We start from the raw sequence: 15,888 nt of genomic DNA on the forward strand, positions 1-15,888 counted from the left end.
TCTCCCGTGTTTTCCACTTAGAGAAGTTCCTTTAGCATTTGTTGTAGAGCTGGTTTGGTGATGCTGAATTCTCTTAGCGTTTGCTTGTCTGTAAAGCTTTTGATTTCTCCATCGAATCTGAACGAGATCCTTGCCGGGTAGAGTAATCGTGGTTGTAGGTTCTTCCGTTTCATCATTTAAAATATATCGTGTCACTCCCTTCTGGCTCGTAGAGTTTCTGTTGAGAAATCAGCTGTTAACCTTATGGGAGTTCCTTTGTATGTTATTTGTCGTTTTTCCCTTGTTGCTTTCAATACTTTTTCTGTCTTTAATTTTCGTCAGTTTGATTACTATGTGTCTTGGCATGTTTCTCTTTGGGTTTTTCCTGCTTGGGACTCTCTGCACTTCCTGGACCTGGATGGCTATTTCCTTTCCCATGTTAGGGAAGTTTTCGACTATAATCTCTTCAAATACTTTCTCAGGTAGTTTCTCTCTCTCTTCTCCTTCTGCGACCCCTATAATCCGAATGTTGGTGCGTTTAATGTTGTCCCAGAGGTCTCTTAGGCTGTCTTCATTTCTTTCTTTCTTTTTTTTTTTTTTTTTGCGGTACGCGGGCCTGTCACTGCTGTGGCCTCTCCCGTCGCGGAGCACAGGCTCCGGACGCGCAGGCTCTATAGCCATGGCTCACGGGCCCAGCCGCTCCGCGGCATGTGGGATCTTCCCAGACCAGGGCACTAACCCGTGTCCCCTGCATCGGCAGGCGAACTGTCAACCATTGCGCCACCAGGGAAGCCCTGTCTTCATTTCTTTTCATTCTTTTTTCTTTATTCTGTTCCCTGGCAGTGAATTCCACCATTTTGTCTTCCAGGTCACATATCCGTTCTTCTGCCTCGTTTATTCTGCTATTGATTCCTTCTAGTGTATTTTTCACTTCAGTTATTGTACTGTTCATCTCTGTTTGTTTGTTCTTTAATTCTTCTAGGTCTTTGTTAAATATTTCTTTCATCTTCTCGATCTTTGCTCCATTCTTTTTCCGAGGTCCTGGATCATCTTCACTATCATTATTCTGAATTCTTTTTCTGGAAGGTTGCCTATTTCCACTTCATTTAGTTGTTTTTCTGGGGTTTTATCTTGTTCCTTCATCTGATACAAAGTCCTCTGCCTTTTCATTTTATCTACCTTTCTTTGAATGTGGTTTTCCTTCCACAGGCTGCAGGATTGTAGTTCTTCTTGCTTTTGCTCTCTGCCCTCTGGTGGATGAGGCTATCTAAGAGGCTTGTGCAAGCTTCCTGACGGGAGGGACTGGTGGTGGGTAGAGCTGGGTGTTGCTCTGGTGGGCAGAGCTCAGTAAAACTTTAATCCTCTTGTCTGCTGATGGGTGGGGCTGGGTTCCCTCCCTACTGGTTGTTTGGCATGAGGTGACCCAGCACTGGAGCCTACATGGCTCTTTGATGGAGCTAATGGCGGACTCTGGGAGGGCTCATGTCAAGGAGTACTTCCCAGAACTTCTGCTGCCAGTGTCCTTGACACCACGGTGAGCCACAGCCACCCACCGCCTCTGCAAGGAGATCCTCCAACACTAGCAGGTAGGTCTGGTTCAGTCTCCTATGGGGTCACTGCTCTTTGCCCTGGGTCCCAATGCACACCCTACTTTGTGTGTGCCCTCCAAGAGTGGAGTCTGTTTTCCCCATTGTACACCAATGTTTCTATAGCATTATTCACAATAGCCAAAAGGTGGAAGCAACCCAACTGCCCACTGATGGATGAATGGATAAATATATTAAAATATGGTCTATCCATACAATGGAATGTTATTCAGCCATAAAGAGGAATGAAATTCTGACACATGCCACAACATGGATGAACCTTGAGGACATTATGTTAAGTGAATTAAGCCAGACACAAAAGGACAAACACTATGATTCCACTTACATGAGGTACCTAGAACAGTCAAATTTGTAGATACAGAAAGTAGAATTGTAGTTGCCAGGGGCTAAGGGAAGGGGGAAATGGGGGGTTTAGTGCTTAATGGGTTTAGAGTGTCAGTTTGGAAAGATGAAAAAGCTCTGGAGAAGGATGGTGGTGATGGGTGCACAACAGTGTGAATCTACTTAATCCCATTAAAGTGTACACTTAAAAATGGTTTAAAAGGCAAATTTTATCTTATCTATAGTTTGTCAACATTTTTAAATTCCCTTACTGATGTTTTAGTGGGATTTCAGAAAGGAGCAGAATCACATGCCCATGTTGAATCCACTAGCTGACCCAGAAGTCTTGGGAGTTGTTTAAAAGAAAGGGTTTTATTTGCCAGGTGTAGGGGTAGTTTTCTGGTTTTATTTTTAATTTCTAGTTTTGTAGATTGTTATCAAAGAAGGATGTATGAACTCCAGTTCTTCTATATTGGAATTTATTGACATTTTCTCTATGCCCTAATCTATAGCCTTTAATAAACGTAATCACTATGCTTATTTAGTGCCTGCTAGCTGTTGCTCTAGGAATATTACCTACAATATCTACTGTAATTTTCTTGACATCTGTATAGAGTATTAGTACCACCTTCTAGATAGGGAAGCTGAGGCTCAAAGAAGGTATGTCATGTGCTCACAGACACAGCCAGGAAGTGGCTGAGCTGAACTAATATTAACACAAATAACAGCTGCCTTGAAGGAGGGTTTCTAGGTTGCCAGGCACTATACAGAAGTTCTACAATTTAATCTCTGTAACAGCTTTGCACGAAGGCTCAATCAGCCCCATTTTCCAAATTGGAAAGTGAGGCCCAGCTGGGGATTTGAACCCAGGTGTGTTTCAGAGTCGGGGGCTTTTCGATTGCACCAGCGGAGTGTCATCCAGCCCTCTCAGGGGCACCTGAGAGAGGAGAGCAGAGCCCTTTGAGAAGCAGCCTGCGGTGGCGGAGGAACCAGGAGGGTTGAACAGCATTTTGTTCCTGGGAAGCCCTGGGATGGTGTAATGAGAACATTTGCAGCAGGGAGAGATGGGGGCAGTGGAGGAGGGGTCCTGGGCAGACTCTAGGCTCCTCTGCCCTGGGGGCTGTGCCAGTCCTGGCCTGGGCGGGACGGGGGGAGATGGAGCTGCCCACCTTCAGCAGGTGGGACACTGGCCTAGTCAGTGAGGCTCGTGGACAGTCACCTCCTGCTTCCTTCCAGAAAGGCTCTGCGGCAACTTTTAGAAATGTGTAAGATAAAAACAACAGACACAGCAAGTGCACACAAACTGAAGTAGAGGAATAGTAATCACATGAAGAAGAATCTAGAAAGAAGGTCTAGATGTAGAAAGGCTGACGTGGGGCTGCCCGTGCAACAATTACATTGGAAGGGAAGGGCGGCAATTAATGGCTCCCCTGCGCCCTCTAGGGGGCACAGACGGAAAGAATATTTAATTTGTTCAACCTTTATTTATTATGCACCAGTGTGGAGGGAGGGTGGGAAGGGTGTGCTCTGAGCTTCTGTGTGTCACAAAGAGGAAGGGACTTGCTGAAGGTCACATAGCACCAGGTCAATTCTCGACACCACCTTTCTCTGATTGGATGAGAGACCTCATAGGCAGGTGAGGATGGGACAAGGGGGAAAGCCTGGGCCCTGCAGTCACCAGCCCTAGCCTGGACTCCCAGCTCAGTGCATTGTTGCCTTGTGAAGTTGGGAAAGTTCCTCAGCCTCTCAGGGCTTCAGTGTGCTCACCTGTAAAGTGAGGGTTATCGTAGCACCCACCTCTTGAGAACAGTGAGGGTTAAAAAAAGTGATGGAGGTCAAGGGTATACAAAGTACTTGGCCCACGATGGGTTCAGAGTTCTCAGAGTGGAGAAATTGAGGCCCAAAGAGGTGCACAGGCCTGTCCAACATCAGCCAGCTCAGTAGGGCAGGGTAGAAAATGAAAAACGTCCTCCTCCAATCAGGAGGTGATATTGTTACTAATGGTGTATTTGTTGGGAGAAGCTGGTTCTCTCTCCAGGTGAGCTTGGCCATCATCGGCTCTGCTCCACCCATCCTGGAGTCTCAGAGGGCCAGGGTGAACCACATGTGCCCCAGGTGCGACTGTTCTAGCCACAGCAGTCAACGTTTGATGGTGAGTGTGACTCGGCTGTGTGGCCAGCTGGGTTTGGTGGTGGCGGTGGAGAGGGAAGCCCCCAAAGTCCCCCTTTCCCTGCTTCCGTCTCCCACCTCTGCAAGTGGTAACTATCCGGCCTTTGGCCTCCTCTTATTAGTAGCATCCTTTTAGCTTTCCTGTCAGGCTGAGGTGTGGGAGAGAAGCCCCAGGCCCACAGGGGAAAAATCAGCTCTGCCCACTGGCCTAAGTCTTCTCATCTTTCCTTGGAGACAGTCATGGGATTGAATTGTTGGGAGAGTTCAGTGGGTTAATATGTGAAAAAGCCAAGCACAGTGACTCGTTCACAGTAGCTGTTAGTAGCAGGAATATCATCCTTCACAGTTCAGGCTGGATGTCACCTCTTCCAGGAAGCCATCCCTGAGTGGTGTTATAATTATCCCTTTGTTTGTCTTTCTCCCACACTCCACCATAGCCCCAAGGAGGGATCATGCTGCCTTTTGCTCATTGTTGTATTCCCAGTATGGCTGGTTTAGTGACAAATATATTAGGTGAATGAGTGGGACTTGTGAGAGCACATATCCAAGGGCTCTGAGGCCAGTCCCTCAGCGCTACCACTCACACACTGTTTGGCTTAAGCTCTTGGAGTTGCAACAACCCTCCACCTGGATAAAGTGGGGCTGAAGTGAGAAGGAAATGAGACCCTCTGCACACTGCCTGGCTCACCATAGGTGCTCCGTAAACATTCATTGTTGCTCTGCACTTCCCACTTTGGACTCCCATAGCCCCCAGCCCATCCCCTACCACAGCACCAATCACACTCGTGTCTGCTGCTCTGTCATCCTCCCCAGACAAACTGTAGGGTCAGCAAGAGCAGGGCCTTTCCTCAGCCATGCAACTATCCAACACCCAGCCCAGGGCATGATTCAGATCAGGGACTTGGGAACTGCTTTCTGAAGGACCCAGATGTCTTGTTCCCTTGCCTTCCTGCCTCTTATCCCTGGATCACCTTTTCCTTTTGTCTCAGCCTATGCAACTGTGTTCTTATTGGTCAAAGCCTAGCACAAATGTCACTTTCCTCAGGATATCCTTCCTGAGCAAACTGACGCTGTGACTTCCGTCTCCTTGGAAATCTTCAATCTCTGACTGCTCCTACCACTAACTTGTCACTTTCACATAAGCTGTCCAGCTTGGTACCTTTAAGTTCCTTGGTTTGTTTTGTTGGATAATTCTTCTCTTTCCATATCACATTCCCAGTGAAATTTTGTTTTCCAATGAGGCTGATGGCATTTGCCAACATTTATCATTAGGGGAAAGGTGGTTCCTCCAGACAGCTGTGTATAGCACATGGAACATGGCATGTACATATAGAATTCTATTTGTTTCCTGTCTACTTCAGAAGAGGATTTTTAAAAATTAATTTATTTATTTTTGGCTACGTTGGATCTTCGTTGCTGTGTGGGTTTTCTCTAGTTGTGGTGAGTGGAGGCTACTCTGTTGCAGTGTGCAGCTTCTCATTGCGGTGGCTTCTCTTGTTGCGGAGCACGGGCTCCAGTAGTTGTGGCGTGTGGGCTCAGTGGTTGTGGCTTGCAGGCTCTAGAGCGCAGGCTCAGTAGTTGTGGCGCATGGGCTTAGTTGCTCCACGGCATGTGGGATCTTCCTGGACCAGGGCTTGAACCCATGTCCCCTGCATTGGCAGGTGGATTCTTAACCACTGCGCCACCAGGGAAGCCCCAGAAGAGGACTTTAAAAGTGGAGTAAGGTCTGTAATGTAGTTAATGGTATTGTTCCAATGACAATATCCTGGTTTCAATATTATACTGCCAACATATAAAATGTCACCATGGAGGGAAGCTAGGTGAAGGATACATGATACGCTTTGTGTACTATTTTTGCAATTTCCTGTAAGTCTATAATTTTTTTTTTTTTTTTTTTTGTGGTACGCGGGCCTCTCACTGTTGTGGCCTCTCCCTTTGCGGAGCACAGGCTCCGGACGCGCAGGCTCAGCGGCCACGGCTCACGGGCCCAGCCGCTCTGCAGCATGTGGGATCTTCCCAGACCGGGGCTCGAACCTGTGTCCCCTGCATCGGCAGGTGGATTCTTAACCACTGTGCCACCAGGGAAGCCGTATAATTATTTTTAAAATAACATTTTATAAAAAGTAGTTGAGGGACTTCCCTGGTGACACAGTGGTTAAGAATCCACCTGCCGATGCAGGGGACACGGGTTCGAGCCCTGGTCTGGGAGGATCCCACATGCCGTGGAGCAACTAAGCCCATGTGCCACAACTACTGAGCCCGCGCTCTAGAGCCTGTGAGCCACAACTACTGAGCCCGTGTTCCACAATTACTGAAGCCCATGTGCCTAGAGCCCGTGCTCCGCGACAAGAGAAGCCACTGCAATGAAAAGCCCGCACACTGCAATGAAGAGTAGTCTCCACTCGCTGCAACTAGAGAACGCCCGCGCGCAGCAGTGACGACCCAACGCAGCCAAGAATAAATAAAATAAATAATTTTTTTAAAAAAGTAGTTGAGGCTGATTAAACATATAAAACTATATTAAATATTAAAACAGTAATATCTGGATTAGATGGGACATACAGACTTGGCTGTGCATGCTTATTTATCAATACATTTTATAATATTAAAAGATTGGTGACAACCTAAGTGTTCAGCTGTAGGGGATTGTTTTTTAGAATAGTGATGCCATCCATACTGTAGAATTCCATGCAGACATTGGAAAGCACCAAATAGAAATGTATTTATTGTTTTGGGAAAGCTTTACCAATATCTTGGTGAGTTAAAAATACCGCATGATATGTCGAGTCTGGAAGGGTATTCACCAAAATGTTAAAAATTATTGTCTCAGGTCGGTGGGATTGCAGATGATTTTCTATCTCTTTTTGCTTACTAGGATATTTACATTTCTCTACAATGCAAATATTATTTTAAATATTTTAAAGAGAATAATCAGAAATTATCTATGAGGAGGAGAAAGTTAATAGTACCAGAGTTGGGAGCGAGATAGCTATAGCAATTGAGGTCCTGGCCGACCCAGCAAAAGGGGAAATGGGACATTATGAAGTTCTCCTTGGAGGGTCTGAGGTTTTCCCCTAAAACGCGGAATTCCCCTAAGGGCTGCACTGAAGGGCTGCAAGCGCTAGACTAGACTTACAGCTCTAGTTTAACTCTTCCCTTCACAAGGTAAGTGCTCTTGAGCAACACCTGGCCCTTTCAGAACCTCAGTTTTCCCGTCTGTAACACAGAAGGGAAACGGACCTCAAAGTCTCTACGAACTTTTCCATCTCCATCATGTTAAATTGCTTAACGGTTAGCTGGCCTAGTTTTTCTCCGCACTCTACCGAAGACAGCGGCAGAGAAGGACGTGTCGGGGGCGGAGTTAATTCCGCTAGGCCCCGCCCCTTCTGGCCCCACCCCGCGGGCCCCAACCCCAGCCCCAGCCAGTGCACCCTTGACCCCGCCCCCAGCCCGTGCGTCCACCGGAAGTGCCCGCGCGCGGGCAGCTCACTTCCGCCCGGCAGGTGACAGCCGCGGGGCTCGGAGCGGCCGGCGGCGCGGACGCACCGGGAGGGTGGGAAGACAAGGCCGCAGACATTTTACTGCCGCGTCGAGCAGCGCCGTGGCGCCGGGAGCCGTTCGGACCTGCGGGTGAGGAAGCGGGAAGCCCGGCGAGGCCGGAGAAGTGGTGGGGCGGGGAGTCAGGGGTCTGAGGTGAGGGGTTTCTGGGGTCAAAGGTCACGGAGAGGACAGGGAGCTGGAGGGGCTAGAGTGGCTTCCCAGGCCAGGACGAGGCAGAAGGGCTGCGGGTTCATTCATTCGCGCCCCCTTGGCCGCCGGCCTGCACCCCAGCCACCCCAAGCCCGCAGTCCCTCCCCAGGCGCCCTCCCCGAGAGACTCCTAGACTTAGCCCTGAGGGAGCCTGCGCCTGGCCAGACAGGAAACTTCTCTTCGGGTACTGGTTCCCCCTTCACAGTCACCCCCGTGGCTATCCTGAGGCCTCCTCGTCGTTCAGGGCCTTATCTCTTTTCCAAGGTTCAAAAAGGAAAAAAAGAAAAACTAAGAAATGGCCTGGCGCCGCCTCCTCTGGGGTGGGGTTGGGCTTGGTCTGTCTGTAGGCGCCTCACGGACAAGTTAACTGGGGACACCTGTAATAATGCCGAAAGTACTGATGGAAATGCTAGCTACTGGTTACTGAGCTCCTGTTGTGTACCAAGCCCTGTGCTAGGCACTTATAATGTCGTATTTAAGCTTCCCAGCAACCTTTGTGAGGTAGCTACTGTTGTTATCCTCATTTTATCCATGAGGAAACTGAGGCACAGAGAGGTTAAATCATACCTGTAAGGTCAATCGGGTGGTATAGACAAGAGCCAGAGTTCCCACCCAGGCTCTCAAGGACCTGTAAGTGCAGAGACAAAGGAGGCTGGAGCAAGGTTGGGATGTATGGGCTATTTAATATCTTTAGCTGCTATTAAATTTGCACCTATATAAAGATGTAGCCTTCTTGCTTTTTGTCTGATCTTCATAAGGAATATTTGATTCACTTTCTTCAGGATGAAACAGTTCTGCAGGCTGTTGCTGTAACTGATTACCTTTCAGGGAAAGAGAGGAAGTTTTTCCTGACTATTGAGAACTATGAGACATAAAACAGGCTGGCCATGAAACAAATTTAAGAATATCCAGGACTTCCCTGGTGGTGCAGTGGTTGGGAATCTGCCTGCCAATGCAGGGGACATGGGTTCAAGCCCTGGTCCGGGAAGATCCCACATGCCGCAGAGTAACTTAAGCCCATGTGCCACAACTACTGAGCCTGCACTCTAGAGCCTGTGAGCCACAGCTACTGAACCCACACACCACAACTACTGAAGCCCATACACCTAGAGCCCGTGTTCCACAACAAGAGAAGCCATGACAATGAGAAGCCCACGCACCGCAGTGAAGAGTAGCCCCCACTTGCTGCAACTAGAAAAAGCCTGTGCGCAGCAATGAAGACCCAACACAGCCAAAAAACTAACTAAAGAAATTAATTTTTTAATAAAAAGAAAAAAACAATGTCCAGAACCTCTCTTGAGAGTGGTTGAGCTGCATTCTTTTTGGAGTGAAGAGAGGAACCACATGATTGCTAGGAGATCTTTTGGCCCTGGGTTCTTGAAGAACATTCCCAAGGGAAGGGTCAGTGTCTCTGAGAAAAGTACAGGTCCCATGGCTTCTTGACTGGGGAGCCACATCTTGTCCAGGAGCTGGTAAGATGGTTTCATGGCCAGAGGATGAGGCTTTGTGAGTCTGAGCCTTATTTCTTTGTGGAGACATTCACTTGCTCCAGTTCTGCCTCAGTTTCCCTGATAGCAGCACAGACCTGCTGATTTCCTACCCACTCCTAGGTATTATAAGGCTTAACGAACCCTGAGGGTTTCTACATGCTTCTGAAGAAAGCTGTGATATAAATATTACTGTAGTGCCTGTTTTTAAACTCTACGATCTGTTCTCCTAGTTCCATTGAATTCACGGAAACTTAATATTGTTACCTTATCCCCATCCTTCCAAGGGAGGATTTGAGATGAAGTGACTTGTCACAGATGGTAGGAACATGAGCAGAGCTCAGAGCATCTGGCTCCCTGTCCTGAATTGAGCCCACCAAGCTCCTTCGACCTCTTAGAGCAGCTTCATGAAGAGTGGCTTCACTAGTTTCCAAAGACTCAGATCCCTTAGAGGTTGCGTAGAGATTATCTGTTGAGTGTGGTTTGAGCAGAGGCTTCACCTGAGCAACATGAATAGCACAGAGGTGTGATGGAAAAAGCACGCCTCAACTCCCCATCAGTCAACCCTGGGTTCCAGTCCCAGCTCAGCAGCTTCTTGGTAGTGTGACCTGGAGCCTTCTTTACCTCAGCTCTCAAATAATACCTTCCCCTTCCCCCCCCACCACCACCAAACACTGGCATATGTGGGGGCTGAACAAGGAAATTTGTCAGAGCCTGTTGTGGTGGTGGGTGCCTTGACCCTAGGCAGTTGATGCCCACTTGGGGGCCTTTGGGGGTGTTACTTCCATCTGCAGACAGAGACCTTTATGTACACAGGACTTCTCCCATCCTTCTTGTTTCACTTCCTAAAAGTGTTTCAGAAGAAATTCAGTCTGTTGGTCCTGCTGGCTCTGGGCTTGGACTTTCATCTTTTTCTAGTCATTCTCTGAAGCTGTTGCATGTCTTGACTGCTCACTTCCTGAAAACCCCCACACTTGGCACCAAAGCCTGATGTGCTGACGGTGAGCAAACATTGCTTGGTTATGAGTTTTGCGCTTTGGTGTATTTCTGAAAGCTAAAGGGGCATCTGTTGCTTGTAGGTATTTCTTTTTCTGAACAGGTCTTTTTGCCTAGGATAGGTCACTGATAAATCATCAGAGCACGGGAATGGTTTTTGTGTTCTTCTTCGCTTCACACAGAGAGGAACAAATAACTCCAGAGAGAGAATATTACTTGGGCAAGTGGGGAATCCTTTAAAAAAAAATTCTGCTTGGGCTTCCCTTCCCTGGTGGCGCAGTGGTTGAGAATCCACCTGCCGATGCAGGGGACACGGGTTCGTGCCCCAGTCTGGGAAGATCCCACATGCCGCGGAGCGCCTAGGCCTGTGAGCCATGGCCACTGAGCCTGCGCGTCCAGAGCCTGTGCTCCGCAACGGGAGAGGCCACAACAGTGAGAGGCCCGCGTCATACCACCAAAAAAAAAAAAATTCTGCTTGAATATCCATCAGTGGATCCTCATTGCTCTCAGGCTGAAACTCAACATTCCTTAGCATGGCCGTCACAGCCTTTTGAGCTCTGACCTCTGCCAGGTTCTCCTGCCTCACCTCTCCTACTCCTCACTTCCATCCTCTCCCCAAGTTCCAGTCAAACTCAACTGCTTGCCACTTCTGCCAGCCCCAGTTGTTTACCTCTGTGTCTGCTTTGAGCTGTTCCCACCTCCTGAGCACCAGTTCCTGTCACACACACCCGCTTCTTTGCTAGACCACTACTTGGTGCTTCCCATCTGATCATCTCCCCCACGCTGCAGGCCTGAACTGGATGTCCTGTGGCATTGATCACAGTGGGTGTCATTTTCTGTGTACTTGGCTGTCTTCTAATTAAACAGCTCTTAACCCCTGGAGAGGACTTGTTTTAACTGTCTGTGTCTCCAGCACCTAGTGAAATATCTGGCACGTAGTAGGTGCTCAGTAAATGTTTGGTGAATGAATGAATGAATATCACATTGAATTTTTAGGATTTCTTGACTCCTAAGGAATTCAGAGCACTTCCCAGATGATCTCCTGTCCATCCTCATGTCACCCCAGGGAGGTAGGGAGAAATCTGCCCAATGGTGGGAATAACTACTCTCAAACTACTGCTACCACCCAGCCAGCCATCAGAGTGCTTCAGGGCCTTCAGAGACCTGGGGATTGGGGAGCAGCAGGAGGTGCTGGTGGTAACGGCTCTCCCTGTGTAGTAGTAAAAGTGGCTAACATTTATCAAGCACTTGGTGGGCTGGGTACTGCTGAGGGCTTTGTATGTATTCACCTGTTTTAGCCTCACAAACCCCTCAAGTATGTGACATTGTAATTCTCGTTTTACAGTTGTGGTATGGTTGTGCCTGTTAGGTTGTGTAGACCCCTTGAGAGCCCAGGTTGTACCCTCTGTGGCCACCTTTCCTTTCCCAATCCCTTGTTCTTGAATTGTCTCCTGTTATTTAATGGAGCTGAGGAAGGGCTTGGCTATGGTTCTAGCCTCCCAAGCCTCATGCTTTTTGGGTCTTTGGCCTTGGGCTTGACCTCTGACCTTCATTAAGAGGGTCTCCCTGAAGTTGGAAGGCCTTCTCTAGTTAAGGTTACAGTATGGTTGGTTGACTACAGAATGCCCAGAGGTCATCATCAGCCAGGATGCCTTAGTCACTGATCCATCATCTCCTCTGTGGACTTGAGCAGCAAGATGGTAGGTTTGGAAGTCAGGTCTCAAAAGCTTTAAAACTGGGACTTCAATGGCAGTCCAGTGGTTAAGACTCCATGCTTCCACTGCAGCGGGTGTGGGTTCAATCCCTGGTATGGGAAATAAGATCCCACAAGCTGTGTGGCGTGGCCACAAAGTTAAAAAAAAAAAGTTTAAAAATCAACCCTTCAGTGTTGGTTTTCAGCACTGAAGACATTCGTTACAGCTGAGCTCTATAGAGGACTAGCCTTGGGTGACATACTTTTTATCACACCCTAATTGCTTTTAGGGTCCTAAGCATATTTAGAGTAGAATGACAGAATTTCATTATAGCAAACTATTGAGTCTGTTCTGTGGTTTTCACTGTCTGATCTCTAAGGGCTGGGTGGCTGGATGTTGAGACACTGAGGACAGAGCCTTCGTATGCCCAACATTCATTTATTCGTTTGTTCCTTCCTTCGTTCATTCAGTATTTATTGAGCCCTGCTGTGTGCCTGACACTGGGCTAAATGTGGTGACAGGTAAACAAGCCAGACAGTTTCTGCCCTTGGATTGCTTATCACATTCTAGTGGGGGAGAGAGACAAAGAAGAAATAGAAAACAAATGTAATAATTAGAAAAACCGATAAATCATGAAGGAAATGAGGCAGAGCAGCTCACCCCTGTTAAAATGTAAGCCAGATCTCAGGACTTTTGCTTAAAACCCTCCAGTGGCTCTCAGCTCATTCAGAGTAAAAGCCAGAGTCCTTACCTTGACCTGTAAGGCCCCCTCCATTCTCTGACCTCATAACCCACTGCCCTGCTCACAGCTCACTCTGTTCAAGCCACATCGCTTCCCTGCTGTTCCTCAAACGGGCCAGGCATACTCCCACCTTTGCACTATTTTTTATGCCTGGAAGGCTCTTCCCCAGGCAGTGTCACCTCTCAAGGAGGCCTTTTGCAGCCACCCTGGTTAAATTTCAACCTCCCACTCGTCCTACCCCACACTCCCTATCCTCCTTCCCTGCTTTCTTTTTCTCCATAGCATTTATCACTGTCTGAGATACTATATATGTTACTTATTTATTTTGCTTATAGTCCCTTTCTTCCATTAGGATGTAAGCTCTATGAAGGGAAAGGTTTTTGTCTGTTTAATTCACTGCTTCATCCCCAGCATATAGACCTATTTATGGCTCAGTAAATATGTGAATAGGAGTACTGGGCTATGAGGACAGAAAAATACCTACTTAGTGCGTGCAAGGATGGTATCTTTGAAGTGATGTCACCTAAGCTGAGATTTGAAGGATAAGTCTAGAAGCTAGAGAGATAATCCAGGCAGAAGGATCAACAAGTTTGAAGGCAGTGAAGAGCTTGGCAACTAGAGGAACATAGAAGGCCTTTGGGCCTGGAGGGTTATAGGCAGAAGGAAGGGCCTAGCTGAGCTCACATCATAGCCTGTGTCAGAGCCCCCTCTGCACACCTCCCACAGCAATTTGTTTCCCCACTTCCTGCAGCTCTGGTCACTGAGCTGATGCCCAGGGCTGGGGATAGTGATCTGATGGTGATCTGAAGGAAGTGGAATGAACATTTCTCCCATTGGAGATGTTGCCACCTGACCTTCTACCCTTTGCCTTTTCTTCTCTCTCTTATCATTTATTTACTTACCTTCCATTTACTGACTGTAAAATGGGCTAGGGTGTTTGGCATTCTCAATTTCAAAATAGCTTGACAGGGCTTCCCTGGTGGTGCAGTGGTTGAGAGTCCGCCTGCCGATGCAGGGGACACGGGTTCGTGTCCCGGTCTGTGAGGATCGCACATGCCGCTCCGCGGCTGGACACGTGAGCCATGGCCGCTGAGCCTGTGCTCCGCAACGGGAGAGGCCACAACAGTGAGAGGCCCACATACTGCAAACAAACAAACAAATAAATAACAATAAAACAATAAAAAAATAAAAATAGCTTGACAACCAGAACAGATGTAGCTCTGACCCTGGCAAACACCATGAAATCAACATTGGGAAGCTACTCGCTAGCTGAGGTTGGTTTACAAAACATGAAATTTCCCCAAGAGGAGGATTGATCACCAGCCATTTGAATATTTACTGAGCACCTACGACTTGCCAGGTACCAGTCTAGGAGCTAGGAATACAGTAGGGAACAAAATGAACAAAATCCTTGTCCTTATGGAATTTCATTATGGAGGGGAAAAAAACAGATAAGTGTTTTATCCTATGTTGGTGATAAGTACTTAGAGGAAAAAACAAAAAGAGAAAAGAAGGGTAGGAAGTATGGGGGATTTGTTGGGGGCATGTCCAATTTTAAATAAAGTGGTCGGAGAAGACCTCAGTGAGAAGGTGACATTTGAGCCAAGACATGAAAGAGGTGAGGGATACATACACTACCAAGTGTACAATAGATAGCTAGTGAGAAGCAACTACATAGCACAGGGAGATCATCTCGGTGCTTTGTGACCATCTAGAGGGGTGGGATAGGGAGGGTGGGATAAGGAGTGTGGGAGGGAGATGCAAGAGGGAGGAGATATGGGGATATATGTACATGTTTAGCTGATTCACTTTGTTATAAAGCAGAAACTAACACACCATTGTAAAGCAATTATACTCTAATAAAGATACTAAAAAAAAAAAAAAGAGGTGAGGAACTGGGGTGGGGGGGAGGAAAGAAATAGGTGCGGGAGATTAAGAGGTACAAACTTCCAGTTACAACATAAATGAGTCACAGGTATGAAATGTACAGCATGGAGAATATAGTTCATAACTATGTAATATCTGTATGGTGACATATCATAACTAGACTTACTGTGGTGATAACTTGGAAATATGTATAAATATCGAATCACTATGTTGTGTAAAAGGAGCTAACATAGTGTTGTAGGTCAATTATACTTGAAAAAACAAACTTATAGAGAAAGAGATAAGATTTGTGGTTACCAGAGGTGGGGGTTGGGGGAAGGGGAATTGAATGAAGGCAGTCAAAAGGTACAGACTCCCAGTTAAAAGATACATCAGGGGCTTCCCTGGTGGCGCAGTGGTTGAGAGTCCGCCTGCCGATGCAGGGGACACGGGTTCGTGCCCTGGTCCGGGAGGATCCCACATGCCGCGGAGCAACTAAGCCTGTGAGCCATGGCCGCTGGGCCTGCGCGTCCGGAGCCTGTGCTCCGCAACGGGAGAGGCCACAGCAGTGAGAGGCCCGCATACCGCAAAAAAAAAAAAAAAAAAAAAAAAAAAAAAAAAAAAAAAAAAAAAAAAAAGATACATCAGTATTAGGAATGTAATGCACAACGTGATAAATATAATAAACACTGCTGTATGTTGTGTATGAAAGTTGTTGAGAGTAAACTGTTAGATTTCTCATCACAAGGAGAAATTTTTTTTGTTTTATTTTGTATTTATATGAGATGATGGATGTTCACTAAACTTATTGTGATAATAATTTCATGATGTATGAAAGTCAAATCATTATGCTGTACACCTTAAACTTATACAGTGCTGTATGTCAGTTATATCAATAAAACTGGAGGGGGGAAAAAAGATGAGGAGCTGAGCCATGAAACTTTCTAGAGAAAGAGCCTCCTTGGCAAAGTGAACAACATGTGCAAAGGCCCTGGGTTTGAAACATGCCTGTTGTGTTCCAAGATCGGCAGAGGCCCATATGGCTGGAACTGAGGGAGTGATGGGGAGAATGGTGGAAGAAGAGTTTGAAAGAGATAATGACAGGGAGAGTGTGTGTGTGAGAGACAGAAGGGGGTATGCATCTCATCCAGGGCTTTGTGGGCCATGAGGCCATGGTAGGGACTTTGGCTTTTACTCTGAGTGAGACAGAGAACCACTGGGGGATTTTGAGCAAAGGGGTGCCATTGTCTGATTTAGACTGTCATAGGACCATTCTG

The 15,888-nt window shown here is 47.3% G+C and overlaps 1 protein-coding gene across 8 annotated transcripts in view; it reads left to right on the plus strand.

Moving 5' to 3' along the window:
• Nucleotides 1-15,888, plus strand: part of AP1B1 (adaptor related protein complex 1 subunit beta 1) — a 101,961-nt gene that overhangs the window by 34,036 nt on the left and 52,037 nt on the right. Inside the window, exon 1 of one of the 8 annotated variants that reach the window (XM_059040216.2) lies at nt 7,440-7,706. The exons of 4 other annotated variants lie outside the window; for them this stretch is intronic. The gene's annotated coding sequence lies outside the window, so the exon portion shown is untranslated. Of the gene's footprint in view, nt 1-7,439; nt 7,707-15,888 lie in introns of those variants that run through there. 3 more of the 8 variants (XM_059040217.2, XM_067015403.1, XM_067015405.1) reach the window with 3 other exon arrangements.

This window comes from Kogia breviceps, chromosome 15 (assembly GCF_026419965.1).
Source record: "Kogia breviceps isolate mKogBre1 chromosome 15, mKogBre1 haplotype 1, whole genome shotgun sequence".
Taxonomy (NCBI): Eukaryota; Metazoa; Chordata; class Mammalia; order Artiodactyla; family Physeteridae; genus Kogia; species Kogia breviceps.